This window comes from Watersipora subatra, chromosome 7 (assembly GCF_963576615.1).
Source record: "Watersipora subatra chromosome 7, tzWatSuba1.1, whole genome shotgun sequence".
NCBI lineage: Eukaryota > Metazoa > Bryozoa > Gymnolaemata > Cheilostomatida > Watersiporidae > Watersipora > Watersipora subatra.
Window position 1 is genome coordinate 1,590,178 of NC_088714.1, and position 16,453 is coordinate 1,606,630.

Below are 16,453 nucleotides of genomic sequence, written 5' to 3' on the forward strand. Positions count from 1 at the left end.
TTCATTTTTTCTTTTGGTGTGATTGCGTGAGTCTCACGCCCAATGCGTGAGAGCTGGCAGGTATGATTATCACTACTAATTTTTAGTCAACGTTCATTCGTCAGATCTTTTTATTTTCTTTCAAATTCAGCAGAGCGGTTTGTATTTTTCCAACGGCGTGATTTTGCAACGACAGTTTTAATTTAAACGGCTATAATTGCATTTGTTTTAGAAGTTGTCTCTCCTTTTTAGAAGTTTCATCGGATTTTGCGGAAAAGTGCGGAACATCGGGACTTGCGGAACATAGAGCGTGCGGAACAAAGACCTGTCCCCACACGTGCGATAGTGCAAAAAGCTGCGAAACAGGGTGCAATTCATGTGAATGTTCGCGTAGTTCGCTTCGTTGTACATGTTCAGTCATGCCTAAGGGCCTGTGTTGACAATGGAGCTTAAGGAGTTCTGTGGATCCGTATTTTGGGTCAGTATTTACAATGAATTGCGAGCTTTAAATTATTTCAGGCTATCATTAAAGTTGATTCTGCCGCACATTCAGAAATTGCAAGTTCTGCATGTTTACCCCTTGGAGATTTATCGTTAACGTTACACCCTAATTATTTTGGGACCATCAGCATGTTTGCTGCAGAGCTAATGGTTTTGCTTAGCTCACTGTCTTCCATTGATCATCATACATAAATAGTCATTATATATTCGAATCTGTCCAATACGCCCGAGGGCATTATATGAACATAAAATTTGAGATAAAATGATTGATAAGAACGCTAAAACCTAATTTGTTGCAACACTAAGATCGTATTAAAAACTGAGGGAGTCATCAACGCCCTGACCCACAACATTCGGTGCCATTCTATTATAAAAAGAGTGCATATATTGGTCTATCCTAAAATGTGGGTGGACTACTCCATGACGGGTTTGGTGGGATGGGTTAAAAGAGATATAGTTATTGAGGTCTAGTTCATATAGACCAAACTCAATTCTTTTTAAAAATTTCAAATCCAAATCTTCTCTTCTATCTTTTAGTTCTTGGATGTTATTTACACGCATGCACTCTGTGACACTATCCATAGGCCCGAGTCTGAAAATCCATCGAACCCCCCGTCTTTGAATTGTTTCTAATTTGTCAGTTAAGCCTTTTGCGTGCGGTGACCATACCTGACAGGCATATTCGAGTAATGGTCGAACAATTGTGTTATAGGCGACAATTTTTGTTGATATGCTTGCATTAAAAAGGCAACGTCGGATAAGTCCGAGTGCCTTATTACTTTTCTTAGTAATGTTTAAAATATGCTCGTGCCACTTGATGTCGCTTTGTATGAAAACCCCCAAATATTTCAGACCATTCGCCTGTGGTATAAAAATTCCGTTCATAAAAAGTTTAAAATCTGGTGTCGATTTGCCCACCTGCATGTGGATACACTTTTCTGGATTAAATGTCATGCCCCACTGTGTGGCCCAATGCTGTAATGCTGTAACGTTAGTCTGCAAAGCCAGCTGGCTGGTGTTTGTCAAATCCATGCACAGCAGAGTATCATCGGCATACAGTCGACAGTCAGCGTCTTTCACACAGAGTGGCAAGTCATCGATGTAAAGAATAAACAATAGGGGTCCCAGCACTGAGCCCTGAGGTACTCCTGATTTAATACTAAAATTATGTGATGTATAACCATTCACTTGAACTACAGAAGCTCTGTTTCTGAGCCACGCTTCTATCCATTTGAGGGTACCTGTATCAAATCTGTAAGCCTTCAATTTGTGTATTAAAAGTTGGTGGGGCACCTTGTCGAAGGCCTTTGCAAAATCAAACGAGACTATGTGATACTCTCGGCGTTCTGCCAGTGCTTTAGAAGCAAAATGTGTAACATCCAATAATTGGGTGGTAGTGCTAAAATGTTTGCGAAAGCCGTGCTGATTGTCACTTAAAAGGTTAAGACTACTTAAATGCTGCCACATAGAACTAGAGATAATGTGCTCAATTATCTTTGAGGTTATTGAGGTCAAACTTATTGGCCTGTAGTTTTGCGGTAGGTCCCGCCTACCACTCTTAAAAATTGGGACAATATCAGCCAGTTTCCAGTCGAGAGGCACATAGGATTGCTCTAAACTGGCCCTCAGCACCGAAACAAAAACGGGTAAAAATTTTGGAACGTTCTTACTGAACTCTTTAAGACAATAAGATGATATTTTGTCCGGTCCGGTTGCCTTTCTGACATCGAGATTTGTAACTAGATTTTTTTAGTCATTGATGCTTCATTGGTGCATATACTTGTGTAACGACGTGTACAATCACATCTCGTGTTCTAGTGGTTGACCCTTTCAAGAGCTGATTTTCAAAGATTGTGAAAGGTTGTTTTGGTGGGCCTTTATACAGGGTTTTATACAGGCACAGATAAACAATTAGCCTGCTATCCTATTCATATACATGTATTTAGGGTGTGCTCATCTCTGATTCCTCCAGCATGGCATGTGTTGTGCCGAACTATTACCGACGCCAATATAGACCATGCTTTGCACATGTGTAAAAAGTCCATGCTCGATAAAATGGCAACTTGACAATTAGAGTATTTATTTAGGGATTTAGCCTGGCCAGGTTTTATCATTACGATTTTCATAGTCACACATATACTGCATACACATTCTACATAACTCAAACAGGTAAGACACAACATAGTGTCTGAAGTGAACGGGTAATAGCCCACTGATTATACTACCACCATCCTGATGCAAACGAGTACGATGCTAATTTAAGCTAATGAAAATAAATAAATAAAAAATCTAGTCACAGAAGATCTGAAAGACTTATACTAAGCTATGGCTCGCAGGTTTGACCCTCCTAATGCACTGTTGTTAGATGAACATCGTGAAGAAGCGTTTCGGGTGTTCAAGAAACAATGAGAAAGATATGCTATAGTAAGTAAATTAAGCAATGAAGACGAGGACTACCGTTCTGCATTGTTACTATACACAGTTGGTGAACCCGCAGTAAAGCTAGTAGAATCTAGTGGAAAAGAACACACAACTGTTACACAAATACTAGATATTCTTGAGTCACATTGCGTTGGAACAAAGAATGAACTGTACCATGACTTTGTGTTTGGTACTGCTGACCAGAAGGAGGGAGAGGATTTCGACACTTTCTTAGCAAGACTGCGCAGTCTGAAAAAAGTGTGCAACTTTGAAGAGTTGAAGGATAGAATGCTGCGCAACAGACTTGTGTTAGGCATTCAAAACAATGACACAAGAAGAAAACTGCTGGCTTCTACTGAGCAAACACTTGAGTCTGTAATTAAGCTATGTAAGAGTGAGGAACGTGCTACTACTACTCTTCAAAAGATACAAGCAGAGGAAGCAGTTAATGTCAATGAAATCGCAAAGAGAAGTCATCGTTCCTTTAAGGACACAAAATCGGCAACTAGGTCGGTGGATTGCAAATACTGTGGCAGACGGCATGCTGCCAGGAAAGAATCTTGCAAAGCTTTTGGCAAGATTTGCAATTTTCGCAAGGCAGAAAATCATTTTGAAGCTGTCTGTCTTAAAAAGAAAGCTGGTGCGCATGCGTCGACACATGCAATAGCAGGAGAGACTAGTGATCATGAATCAATAGACTAGATCACAACAGAAAGCAGCTCTCAAAAGGTTTTTGCACGCTTGGTTTTGACAGACTCAGACGCAGAGGCCAAGTTTCAGGTAGACAGTGGCTCGACTGTCAATATCTTGAGACGGGATATGTTACCACAGGGGGTACCAATCACAGCAGACAAAACAATACTAACTTCATGGACCAACGATGTGCAGAGTCTTGGGTACCGCTAGGATAATGGTTCGTAATCCCAAAAACAACAAAAAGTACAAAGTGACGTTTCATATTGTAGACAAAGAACGATCACTCATTTTAGGCTTAAGAGCTTCTGTGGCAATGGGCATGATAACCATTAACCAAGGAAATATCAATGCTATGAATACGGGCGGTCAGATTGACATCTTGAAAGAATTTCCAGGTGCTTTCGACGACAAGTTAGGTTCTCTACCTGGTGTTCAGCACTTGAAAGTGGCAGAAGTCAGACCACATGCCTCACCAGTGCGCCGCGTGCCACATGCTATACACACAGAGGTTAAAGCTGAGCTATATGCTATGGTGAAGAAAAGGATAATTGAGGCTGTGGATACACCCACTCCTTGGGAAAGCAACATGGTAGTGGCAAAGAAGCCTAATGGCAAGCTGAGGATATGCATAGACCCACAGAGATTAAATGAAGCGTTGCAGAGGGAATCTTACCTTATGCTCACATGGAGGATGTACTTCCACAGTTCAAAAATGCTCGACTGTTCTCTGTAGTAGACTTGAAGGCTGGATACTGGCATGTGAACTTGATGAAGAATCATCTCTACTGACATGCATGAATACACCTTTTGGTCGTTATAAATGGCTACATCCGCCGTTTGGTCTGAAAGTCTCTTCTGAGATATTTCAGAAACAACTTCATCGTGCACTGCAAGGTGTAGATGGTGTAGTCTGTGTAGCTGATGCCATTGTAGTGATAGGCTGTGGCTCAGGCGATGTAGAAGCGCGCATAAATCATGATGCAAGAATGAGATTGCTTCTTGAGCGCTGTGGGGATCTAGGAATTAAGCTAAACCCAGACAAAGTGCAGTTATGTCAGAAATCGATTAAGTTTCTAGGCCACATAGTAACAGACAAAGGGTTACTGCCTGATCCCATGAAAATCAAGAGTGTGGCGGAAATGAAAGAACCTCAAAATGAAAAAGAACTGAAGAGTTTCCTTGGTTTCCTTCAATATCTATCCAAGTTCCTCACCAACCTAGCAGAGATTGCAGTTCGTCTGCGAGAGGCAAACAATAAGGGAATTTGGAACTGGACCAAAGCTCAAAGTGAGGCCTTTTTGGAAGCCAAAGCACTAGTAGCAGCTGAGCCAGTGATGCTAAAATACTATGATCCAAAGAAAGAGTTGACTGTACAGTGTGATGCTAGTGACAAGGCTATAAGAGCAACCTTACTACAGGATGATCAACCTCTTGAGTTTAGCAGTCGAGCTCTTCGAGATGCAGAGACCCGGTACTCTATCATCGAGAAAGAACTTCTAGCCATTGTGTGGGCAATTAAAAGGTATCATCAATACACATATGGCAGGCACACAACTGTACTTTCAGACCACAGATGTTTACAAAGAATCATGCTCAAACTTCTCAGAGATGTCCCTAAAAGACTGCAAGGTTTACGTATGCGGCTTCAGCAGTATGACGTTACTGTAACATACCACCCAGGAGCGCAGCAACATATTGCAGACATGCTTAGTAGACACGGATGTCACCTGAATGATCCAGCAGACAGTGCAAGGGAGAATGAAACAATAAACTGTCTCACAGAAAATGTTCAAGCCTTAACTGAAACAATAGCTGGTCCATGGAAAGAAGATCTAAAAATGGAAACTGCAAACTGTCCGACTCTACAAGCTGTTATGAAAGTTATAGCAAAGGGGTGGCCAGAAGAGAAAGAGAGAATAAACATGCTAGCAAAACCATTTCATAGCATGAGAGATGAAATGGCTGTGCATGATGGACTCGCCTACAGAGGGGAGAGAATTGTGATTCCCAGCTCACTGAGAGCTGAAGTAAAACAAGAACTACACTCATCCCATCAAGGGGTCAAGGCCACGCTGAGAAGGGCTAGAGAGTGCCTCTACCGGCCTGGAATGACGGCTGAAATTGAAGATTTTATAGCCCAATGTGACATTTGTCAAAGATATAGTGCAAGACAACAGAATGAACCAATGATGAGGACAGACCTACCAGATCATCCATGGCAGATTGTGTCTAGTGATCTCTTCACATGTGGTGAAAAAGAGTATATGGTCACTGTCGACCACTATAGCAACTTTATTGAAGTGGATAGAGTTGAGTCAAAAGACGCTAGAACTATAGTAAAGAAATTGAAAGGACACACGGCTCGATATGGTCTTACTGAAACTCTTATAACTGACAATGGTCCTCAATTTACATCAGAATTGTTTGAAAAGTTCACTCAAAAGTATGACATTAGACATCAAACCTCAAGTCCACATCATCAACAGGGGGATGGCAAGGCGGAATCAGCAGTCAAGACAGCAAAAAGACTAATAACTAAAGCTAACGAAGATGAGACTGATGCCTATTTAGCGCTGCTAGCCCATAGAAACACACCTCAAGAAGGGCTTGAATACAGTCCAGCTCAGCGAATGTTAGGTCGTCGTTGCAGGACAAGGTTGCCAACTACTGCATCATTACTAAGCCCATCAAATCCAAATACTGATAGTGTAAAATCTGCACTTAAACAAAAACAATTTGTAGACAAGGCTGTGTATGACCAGCACACAAAGGAACTAAAACCTCTGCAGGATGGGGATGTAGTTCGACTTAGACCAGTGACCTTGGGTCAGAAAGTTTGGCGACGTGCTCAAGTCACACAACGTCTGGATGAACGATCTTATATGGTACAACCAGAGAGAGGAGCTCCTGTTCGTAGGAACAGAGTGGATATTAGAAAAGTCCCTCATCCAACAAGTCTGAACCAGAAGTACTCAGCACTCCCGAAACAACAACATCAGAACCAGTGATAGACAACTCAACATCTACCAACACTAAAGAGAGGGAGGTATCAGAGGCAACGCCTATCAGAATCACACGCTACGGAAGAACAATCAATCCTCCTCGTCGCTACCTAGAGTAGCGAGCTGTCTTTTGGACAGCGCTGTACATACTATATTACTCTACTACTTACCTTACATATTATTATATCAAGTCTCATATCTTACTCAACTTGCTAATTACTAGCGTCGATCATATGGACAATCAAAGGGGAACACAACAATCAATATATAAACAGTTCTCTACATAACAGATAGACTCAACACATTATTAAGAGAAGGGAGGATGTTGTGCCGAACTATTACCGACGCCAATATAGACCATGCTTTGCACATGCGTAAAAAGTCCATGCTCGATAAAATGGCAACTTGACAATTAGAGTATTTATTTAGGGATTTAGCCTGGCCAGGTTTTATCATTACGATTTTCATAGTCACACATATACTGCATACACATTCTACATAACTCAAACAGGTAAGACACAACAGTATGCACGCAACATTTTAATAGTTTTAAAAAAGCAGTTCTCGTAGTGCAACCGCCGTACTAAAAGTTTTGTGATATTCAATCAACTAAAAACCATTTAATTTTTGAACTAAAAGCTGTTTCTTGAGGAAAATCTCCTGATTCTGTTTGCGATATTAACTATTAAAATGTATGTTTTGTTTCTAATTAATGTAAACAGGCATACGCTTAGTAATCCCAGTTTTTGTTGTCATATTATTAGTAGCCTGCCCATATGATCGTTAAATTACCTTGATCCGCTCCATGAAAAAGATGGCCATACTTCTCTAGGAAGACTGTACATGTATATCAGACTCCCAACTGTTGTTTCTGTATGAATAATAACACAAGCTATAACAAAATTAATGTGGTTTATTCTCTCTCATAGTATGTAATGAACTATTGCTTCAAAAACCTAGTTTATATAACCATCAACTATGGCTATTTAATAAATGGCTAAACAAAGCATTTATTTATTAGATATATACCGCAAAGTTAGCTTGGTCTAAGCTTTTTTTATCATAATAATATATCTACCACCTCACTAGTCTGGACATAAAATGAACGGACGATGTGATTACGGATAAAATTGTGTTTGCTGTCTATTGGATAATCAACGTAGATTATCTGGTCCATAATCACTGTTCAGAGGATGCCTAGGATTTGGTCTCCTTGGTTGACACACTGGTTCTTCAGGAGGTACAGGAATAGGCAGTCTGTCAGTATCTTTATCTGAAGTTTGAGACATATCCTCAGGGTTTCTGTCTTCTTCTCTGCTAAACCTAGGTTGTAGTTGTTCTACATGTCTTCTCCATGTAGGTCCACTTGGCCATACTTTAACATCAACACTTCGCTGGCCATAGACTTTAGTCACTAATGCTTGCACCCATCGAGGCTGAGTAGATCTTCTAGGGCCACAGTATAATGCATAGTATGGATCTCCAACTTTATAGGTGTGAATCTTGTTTACTGTGTCATTCAGAAGCTGTGCACTTCTATATTGTCTCCCTTGAGCCGAATGGGCTGGTGATTAGCCTGTCTTGACAAGCTGTTGTTTTTGCGTAGTTGTCCCCCCGTTGAGCGGCGAGCAACAACAGCTTGTCACAAGACGTACTGCACCTGATGCATCAGCTGCACTTATAAGGAGTTGTTCTCTTCCGTCTACGCGGCTCAGCTGCGATGTTATTCCGGTCGCTCCATTGGTAATCGTAGTCATCATTGGATTTCACGCAAAAATTTATGTAGAAAAATTAAGATAAGAACGTTTAACTGGCGACCCCTCTCTGCAGTAAACTTTAATAGAATTTGAGAACTTAGGCAACAACAGCGACTAAACATGTCGTTATTTGTGCGCTCAGTCAGTTTTATTTCTATTTTTGTATCAGTCAGTTTTATTTGTTCTTTTGGATTTTATTTTGAGTTTATTTTATTCTTAAGTTCTACTAAAGTTTATCACAGAAACTGGTTTTTGGTTAAACGTTGTAATCTTGTTTTGTTTCTACATAAATTTTTGCGTGAAATCCGTTATGATTACCAATGGAGCGACTGACAACATCGCGGCCAAGCCGCGTAGAGGGAAGAGAACAACTCCCTATAAGTGCAGCTGATGCATCAGGTGCAGTACGTCTTGTGACAAGCTGTTGTTGCTCGCCGCTCGACGGGGGGACAACTACGCAAAAACAACAGCTTGTCAAGACAGGCTAGCTGGTGATGGAATAACTGTTTCAATTTTGCATCGGATTTGCCTTCCATGTAGCAGTTGGCTTGATGAATATCCTGTCTCTAAAGGTGTTCTTCTATAATGCATCAGGAATTCTAATAATGCTGCATTAGGTGGTAAGCTAGACTTCCTCAAAGCTTGTTTAAATGATTGCACCATTCTCTCAGCAGCTTCATTTGTTGCAGGATGATAAGGAGCTTCTGAGAAATGTGTAATTCCTCTTTCTTTGCACCGATGTTAAACCATAACTGTCACGAACAACTTTTATTGTATTTACTAGGTAAATCAGACACGCTGATTCCGATTTTGTACTCAAAATAAAGATTAGTCCACTAACCTTCAAAGTCATTTAGGCTTTTTTAAAGCGTTTCGATATCCGTTTCGAAAACAACACAATCGGCATTACAAGCTCCGCCCATAAATATGTGACGAAACCTAGCTTTTTCAGAAACGGAAGTTAGGAAAGTTTAGTCCGATTTAGAATAATAGAGATGGGTGTCTTAAAACCCATTATTATCTAAATCCAGCCTGTAAAATAATTTCAGTTTTTTATGAAAGAGATATAAACTATTTAAAATTGCTCGCAGCTTGTTACATGACGTTTAAATGGGCTGGACGCCGAGAAAAATGAGTTCAAAAAGCGCGGTTTTATCACGAGCTAGCGTTGTTATCGCGCTTTTTAAATATGCAATGCTAAATAGCTTATCTACCTTTCAGAAAAGACTGATATTATTTTTAAAGCTGGGTTTAGATATTAATAGATTTTAAAACACCCATCTCTATTATTCTAAATCGGTCTAAACATCTCTACGTAACTTCTGTTCCTAAAAAGCTAGGTTACGTCAAGTATTTATGGGCGGAGCTTGTTATGCCGATCGTGTTGTTTTCGAGACCGATATTAAAACGCTATAAAAAATCCTTTATTACTCTGAAAGTTAGTGGCCTAATCTTTATTTTGATTACAAAATCGGAATCAGCATGTCTGATTTACCTAGTAAATACGATAAAAGTTGTTCGTGGCAGTTATGGTTTAAAACTCTTCTGATTTAAAGCTAGTAGCATTATTTGTAACTAACACGTGTGGATAGTCAAAGTGTGAATAATCTTGTTTTAAGAGATCAGTAGTTGATGTGGTCAAGGTAGAACTGGTCCTGTGAATGCAGGGATATTTAGTGTAAGCATCTGTGAGAACTAGCCAGTTACTTCCCATAAAGTTAGTAGCATGATCCAAGTGTAGATGACTCCATGGTTTTTCCGGTAGCATCCAGGGATGTACAGGTTACTTTGAAGGTAGTCGCGGATTTTCAGCACATGATGTACACAACTTGCTTGTCTCCGCAATGTCAGCATCCATTCTAGGCCAGTATACTGCTGTGCGTGCTAGCTGCTTCACCCTTTGTATCCCGAAATGTTCGAGGTGCAATATCTTCAGTACTTCTCTTTGTAGGCTGGTAGGAATTACTACTCTGTTTCCATAGAGTAGACAACCATTACACACAGATAGTGAATTTTCTAACTTCTTAAATTCTTTGATTTCAGAGGTAGCTGGGGTTGTTTCCTCTCGATGTGGCTATCCTTCTGTTGCATATCTCATCACTGTAGAGATAACAATGTCTTTAGAAGATTCTTTGACTATTACTCTTGGATTTGTAGGATTTAGTTGAGCTGCAATAGTTTTAATGTTGCAAATGATGTCTACGTCAGCATCGTCTTCCTCTGTCATACTCAACATCTGGTCCAACAAGTAGTCGATTGAGAGCATCTGCATTCCCATGTTCGTTAGTCTTTCTATATTCTATTTCAGATTCGTATTTACTGAGTCAGAGAGCTCATCTTGCTAATCGGTTAGCAGCAAGTGCAGGAGTTCCTTTGTTAGGTGAAAACATTGATGTAAATGCTCTGTGGTCAGTAATAATGGTGAATTTTCTGCCATAGAGAAATTGGTGAAACTTCCTTAACACAAATATGATAGCTAGTGCCTCTTTTTGAATCTGACCATACTTCCTTTGAGTGTCAGTCAATGTTTTAGAAGCATGCATAATAGGTCTTTCGCTGTTATCCTCATATCTGTGAAATAAGGCAACTCCAATTCCTTTTTCGGAAGCATCACATGTTATTCCTATAGGCAGCTTTAAGTTGAAATGTGTAAGAACTGTGCCAGCAGTCAGCAGTTGCTTCAGCTGAAGAAAACTGCTTTCATGTTCTGCACTTCACTTCCACTGCACATTCTTTCTAGTTAGCTTACGTAATGGTTCTATGATAGTTGATAGGTTAGGTAAGAATTTGCTGTAGAACTGTACTGATCCAAGGAATGAACATAAACTGTTTATGTTAGTAGGTGTCGGCATCTGTTTAACAGCATCTGCTTTTAATCCTTTAGAAATTCCTTTTGCTGAAAGGTGATGACCAAGATATTCTACTGAGGGTTGAGCAAAATGGCACTTTTCTTTACAACATCGTAAACCTTTCTCATTCAGTCTTGTAAGTAGTTGTCAGCAATTCTGTAAATGACTCGTAATTTCAGTACCGCTAACCAGTATATCATCCAAATATACAGCTATGCCTGGTAGATCGGCTGTTAATTGTTTCATTATCTCCTGAAAATATCCAGGTATTGAACTGATTCCAAACGGAAGTCTCATCTGTAGAAGTACTCCTTTTTGAGTGCTTTTGCAGGCTGTTTGGTTTTAGTGGGATTTGGTTGTATGCATCAGCTAGATCCATTTTAGTGTATCTGTACCCTCCTCCTAACTTGTTCATCAGGTCTTCGGATAAAGGTATAGGCTGTTGGTGAGTCTCTAATTGTGGATTGACTGTTTGTGAGTAGTCTCCACATAATCTGATTGATCTTTGATGACTGTTAGAAAGTGCTTTCCTGACTGGAACTACAGGGTACCATATTAATTAAACCGTACTGGCTTCCAAATTCCTCTTTGAATTCTGGTTTTGTAGGCTAGATTTAATTCATCTTGCTTAGCAAATGGAACAGGTCGAGGTTTGTGAAACACTGGCTTTGCATCTGCTTTAAATCTTATTTCTAGCACGCAATCTTTTAGACAGCCCAAATTGCTGTAGACTTTTGTCAGGCTTTCGTTTCCTGGTCTACTACTTTACAAGTCGTAGTAGTTTGTTGGTTGAACAGGTTGTCTATTGATATCCCTAATAGTTTGATTGCTTCTCTTCCTATCATATTGAGATTTGGAACCCGGCTAACTACAAAGTTCAAAGCCATAATGTTTTCTTTTACTGTTTTAGTATTCAGCTGGCACTGTTCAGTTACTTCAATAAGATGTTTTGAAGTAGGTGTCTTATTTCTATGATCTGGTTGTACCTTGTTGACTCTTTGTTGCTCTCCATATACAGTTTATTTAGCTATCTTGTCTGCGTCTTCTGTTTCAGTTGCAATTTCAATAGCTCTTTTGAAAGATAGCTCATTTTCTTTTATTTTGAACAGTGCTTCGAGAACTGCTTCATTATTTACTCAGCAGACAAACAGTGTTCTCATAGCTTCATCTAATGGATAATTTATATTAGGAAAGTCACAAGTAGTCGCTTCCTGTCTAATTCTATTCGTTAATTCATGAATAGTTTTTCCAGGTTTTGTTTTTATATTGCTCCAGAATATATAACGTTCACATACTAAAAATCGTGTAGGAGATTATATTGTTCTTTTAAGAAATTATCTATTTCTTCCATGGTAACTTCATTTATAAGTTTTGGAGTCTCCAGTTGGCCAGCCATTGCTGATTTGTTTTGTAGAGAGCAGGTCGACTGATTAATTCAAAACACGTTAGCTTTTCTCTCCTCAGGTATAGAGTTAGCTGCTACAAAAGTGTCATATCGATTTATGGAATCAGTCAATAGTTCTGTGGCTGGATCATACTCTGAAAACTTGGGTTGCTGATGAAGGCTGCTGATGGTGAAGGCTGGGAAGTGCTGGGAAGGCTGCTGATGGTGCTAGCTTATCTGCTGCCTCAGTTTGACCTTTCACCAGTAGTTATATGAGTTTCTTATTTTCTTCCAGATAAGCTTGTTGTTGCTCTTGATAAACTTTTTGTTGCTCTTCCATCTTTTGGTTTTGAGCCGTAGTTGATTCAATTAACTTATCAACTTCCGAAGACGTACTTGTATATACTGAGAATGTTGTATAGGTTTCTGGATTATATTCTTGTAATAATCTCAGTTGTACTGCTCAAGAATATCCCATCTTTATCGCCAATAATTTCTGTTATGGTTCTGTATGAATACTAAAGCAAGCTAAAACAAATGTGGTTTATTCACTCTCATATCATGTAATTAATTAACATGTAGATACAACAAGGAAAGTATAACAGTAATAATAGTTACCTGTATGAATAATAACACAAGTTATAACAAATGTGGTTTATTCACTCTCATAGTATGTAATGAACTGTTGCCTTAAAAACCTAGTTTATATAACCATTAGCTATGGCTATTTAATAAATAGCTAAACAAGGCATTTATTTCTTAGATATATAGCGCAAAGTTAGCTTGACCTAAATTTTTTTATTACAGCAATATATCACCGACATTGATGTCGAATTGCATAGATGAGATCATGTAGATATGATACAAACCTTTGAATATTCTTTATATTATATTATTCATTATTATATATGCTTTCAAAAAATCTCTACTGTGTAGAGTGTAGCATTCCTGTAACAACAGCAAAATTTGTTCATAACTTTAATACAGACGTAGATACGGTAAGCCTAAAGTTTGGCACAACCCTGTTGAATCGGTTGATACAAGTAATACAGAGTAACACAGAGTTTATTGTATAGCAAAGAGGCAACTACAATAAAAATAGTAAATAATGCTGATTACGCTGTAATACTACTTTATGGTTCATAATGTACGATTGCTATTTTAAGCATCGTATCACTACGGTATTGTAGTAAAACAGATATGAATGTGAGTCACACAACTATTGACAAAGGTTTACATGAACAAATGTTTCGTATTAATATTAATTAATATAGGTATTCAATTTTAGTGTTAAATGGGACCTTTAACAACTCTTTAACGTTAACAATACTGTCACTGCAATGTAACTGATATCTGCTTTCTTTCTATGTCTCACAGGGAGATGGAGTAATTTTAAACGTTGAATAGGTTTAAGAGAAACTCTTTCACAATTTATTAATTAAAGAGTAAGACATCTTCCATCAAGAAACAAGCATATCAGGGTGGTTAGAGGTTAACTTTACTAACTGATACCTAGTACCTGGTAACTGGTATGTGCATAATTAAAACTTTAAAATGCATGTCCCAGAGTCCAAAGAGTTGGCAGAGTCCAAAACTTTATCGAAAATGGCCAACGGATAGAAGACTTCATTTTAAAGCAATACAATATTGTGCAGAATCAGAGTTTTCCTGTAGTTTTTCCATTAAACCATAGACTGTGTTTCGTAGTCTCCACATATGACTGCGACATATGTTTCTACATATGACTGTGCACCTGTTTAGAAGTCTTTACATATGACTATGCAACTGTTTGGAAGTCTCTACATATGACTGCAACTGTTGGCAAGTCTCCACATATGACCGTGCACCTGTTTAGAAGTCTCTACATATGACTGTGCACCTGTTTAGAAGTCTTTACATATGACTGTGCACCTGTTTAGAAGTCTCCACATATGACTGCTCAACTGTTTGGAAGTTTCCACATGACTGTGCAACTGTTTGGAAGCCTCTACATATGATGGTATAGCTGTTTTGAAGCTTATAAGACAAAGATCGTGCACGTACACACGCCTATTTGAACACATACATTACACAGACTTTTCATTTTAAATATATTTTATATATATGTTGAACAATGTCAAAAGTTGACAGATTTGATTGCAGCTAAATGTGAATTGGTATTTTCACCAATTTAAAAAAAAAAAGAAAATGCCTCGCGCAAAATCTCGATATCTATATCAACGTCATATAGCCTACATGTGTTTAGACTTATATATCTGTATTAATGTAGATATATACGTGTTCAGAACTATAAATCTATATCAATGTAGATATACATGTGTTTAGGACTATATATCTATATCAATGTAGATATACATGTACATGTGTTTAGGACTATATATCTATATCAAGGTTAATATACATGTGTTTGGGACTATATATCTATATCAATGTAGATATATACGTGTTTAGAACTATAAATCTATATCAATGTAGATATACATGTGTTTAGGATTATATATCTATATCAATGTAGATATACATGTGTTTAGGTTTATATATCTATATCAATGTAGATATACATGTGTTTAGGGTTATATATCTATATCAATGTAGATATATACGTGTTTAGAACTATAAATCTATATCAATGTAGATATACATGTGTTTAGGTTTATATATCTATATCAATGTAGATATACATGTGTTTAGGCTTATATATCTACATCAATGTAGATATACATGTGTTTAAGATTATTTATCTATATCAATGTAGATATACATGTGTTTAAGATTATTTATCTATATCAATGTAGATATACATGTCTGTTGCTCATAAATACTCATAGTAGTTTGTTCGTATAATAATGGCTTTTTAATTTTGCTAAACGCTAACATCTCCAACATGCTCTATTTCCTGCCAATCTTTGCCATTTTCTGCTAATAAAATTTCTGTTTACTGTCTTTTAGGATCCAAACCTTACCTGGAATCCTCCTAATGACACATGGCCAGATTTCACTCCTTGTATGGAGACCGTTTGTTTGGTCTGTGCTCCGTCTGTGTTTCTTTGGTTGCTGCTGTTGCCTTATATCTTTACACTAAAGCTAAATTTGAAGGGACGTACTCCGCAGCCCCTCACGGGATTTACATTGTTAAAATCTGTGAGTAGTTTACTTAATGGAATTTGCTAATCAATTCTATTGCAAGAGTTTTCAGTGATGTAAACAAGTCCTACAAACCTTGTACCCGAGACCTCCTGTTAGCTGCTTCACTATGAGGAAATATTTCTGTTTTCAAATTGTCAGGGAAGATTGCTAGGTTACTCAGAGGTCAATATGTGGAGCATTCATCACTAATGCTTTGACACTTTCTTCATCTATGCTTGTATTGGCTCTTTGTTTTATAGAAGGCTGATAATCCTAGTTGGGAACACGCAGCCTCCACTTCAACATACCTTGCATAAATTTGTTTTTGTTTCCTTCAAAAACATCCTGCTTAATGATATGATAACCGATTTGCATGTGTACATTTATGTTAATATATGTTTAAAATATACAAGATTGAAATGAGCACTTGAGTCAGTAATCACATGTTCAAGTGCTTCTTCAAGTTGTCTAATTGTGTATTGCTCGAGTGTATCTCATCGCAAAGGATACCTATGTAATTTCCTATTACACGCATTGCCTAATCTTGTAGGTGTTTCCTGGCCTGCTTATAGGATTTAGTGTCTATGACCTGATTGGTGACCTACACAAGCCTCTTGACATCCATCTGTTGTCATCGGTCCTCTCTATTCTGACACTGGCAAGTGTACATACTGTCCGTGACTGTCTTCTACTTACTGGTGTCAATTGTTTCATGTTCACGGCCTGAATATTCGTCAG

The 16,453-nt window shown here is 38.3% G+C and overlaps 1 long non-coding RNA gene across 1 annotated transcript; it reads left to right on the top strand.

Annotated features, from left to right (window-relative positions):
• Positions 1-340: 340 nt before the first annotated feature.
• LOC137401035 (uncharacterized) lies at positions 341-16,384 on the top strand. Its single transcript, XR_010979278.1, has 3 exons — positions 341-457; positions 15,539-15,730; positions 16,266-16,384. It is a non-coding gene; the product is annotated as an uncharacterized lncRNA (long non-coding RNA).
• The last annotated feature ends 69 nt before the right edge of the window (positions 16,385-16,453 follow it).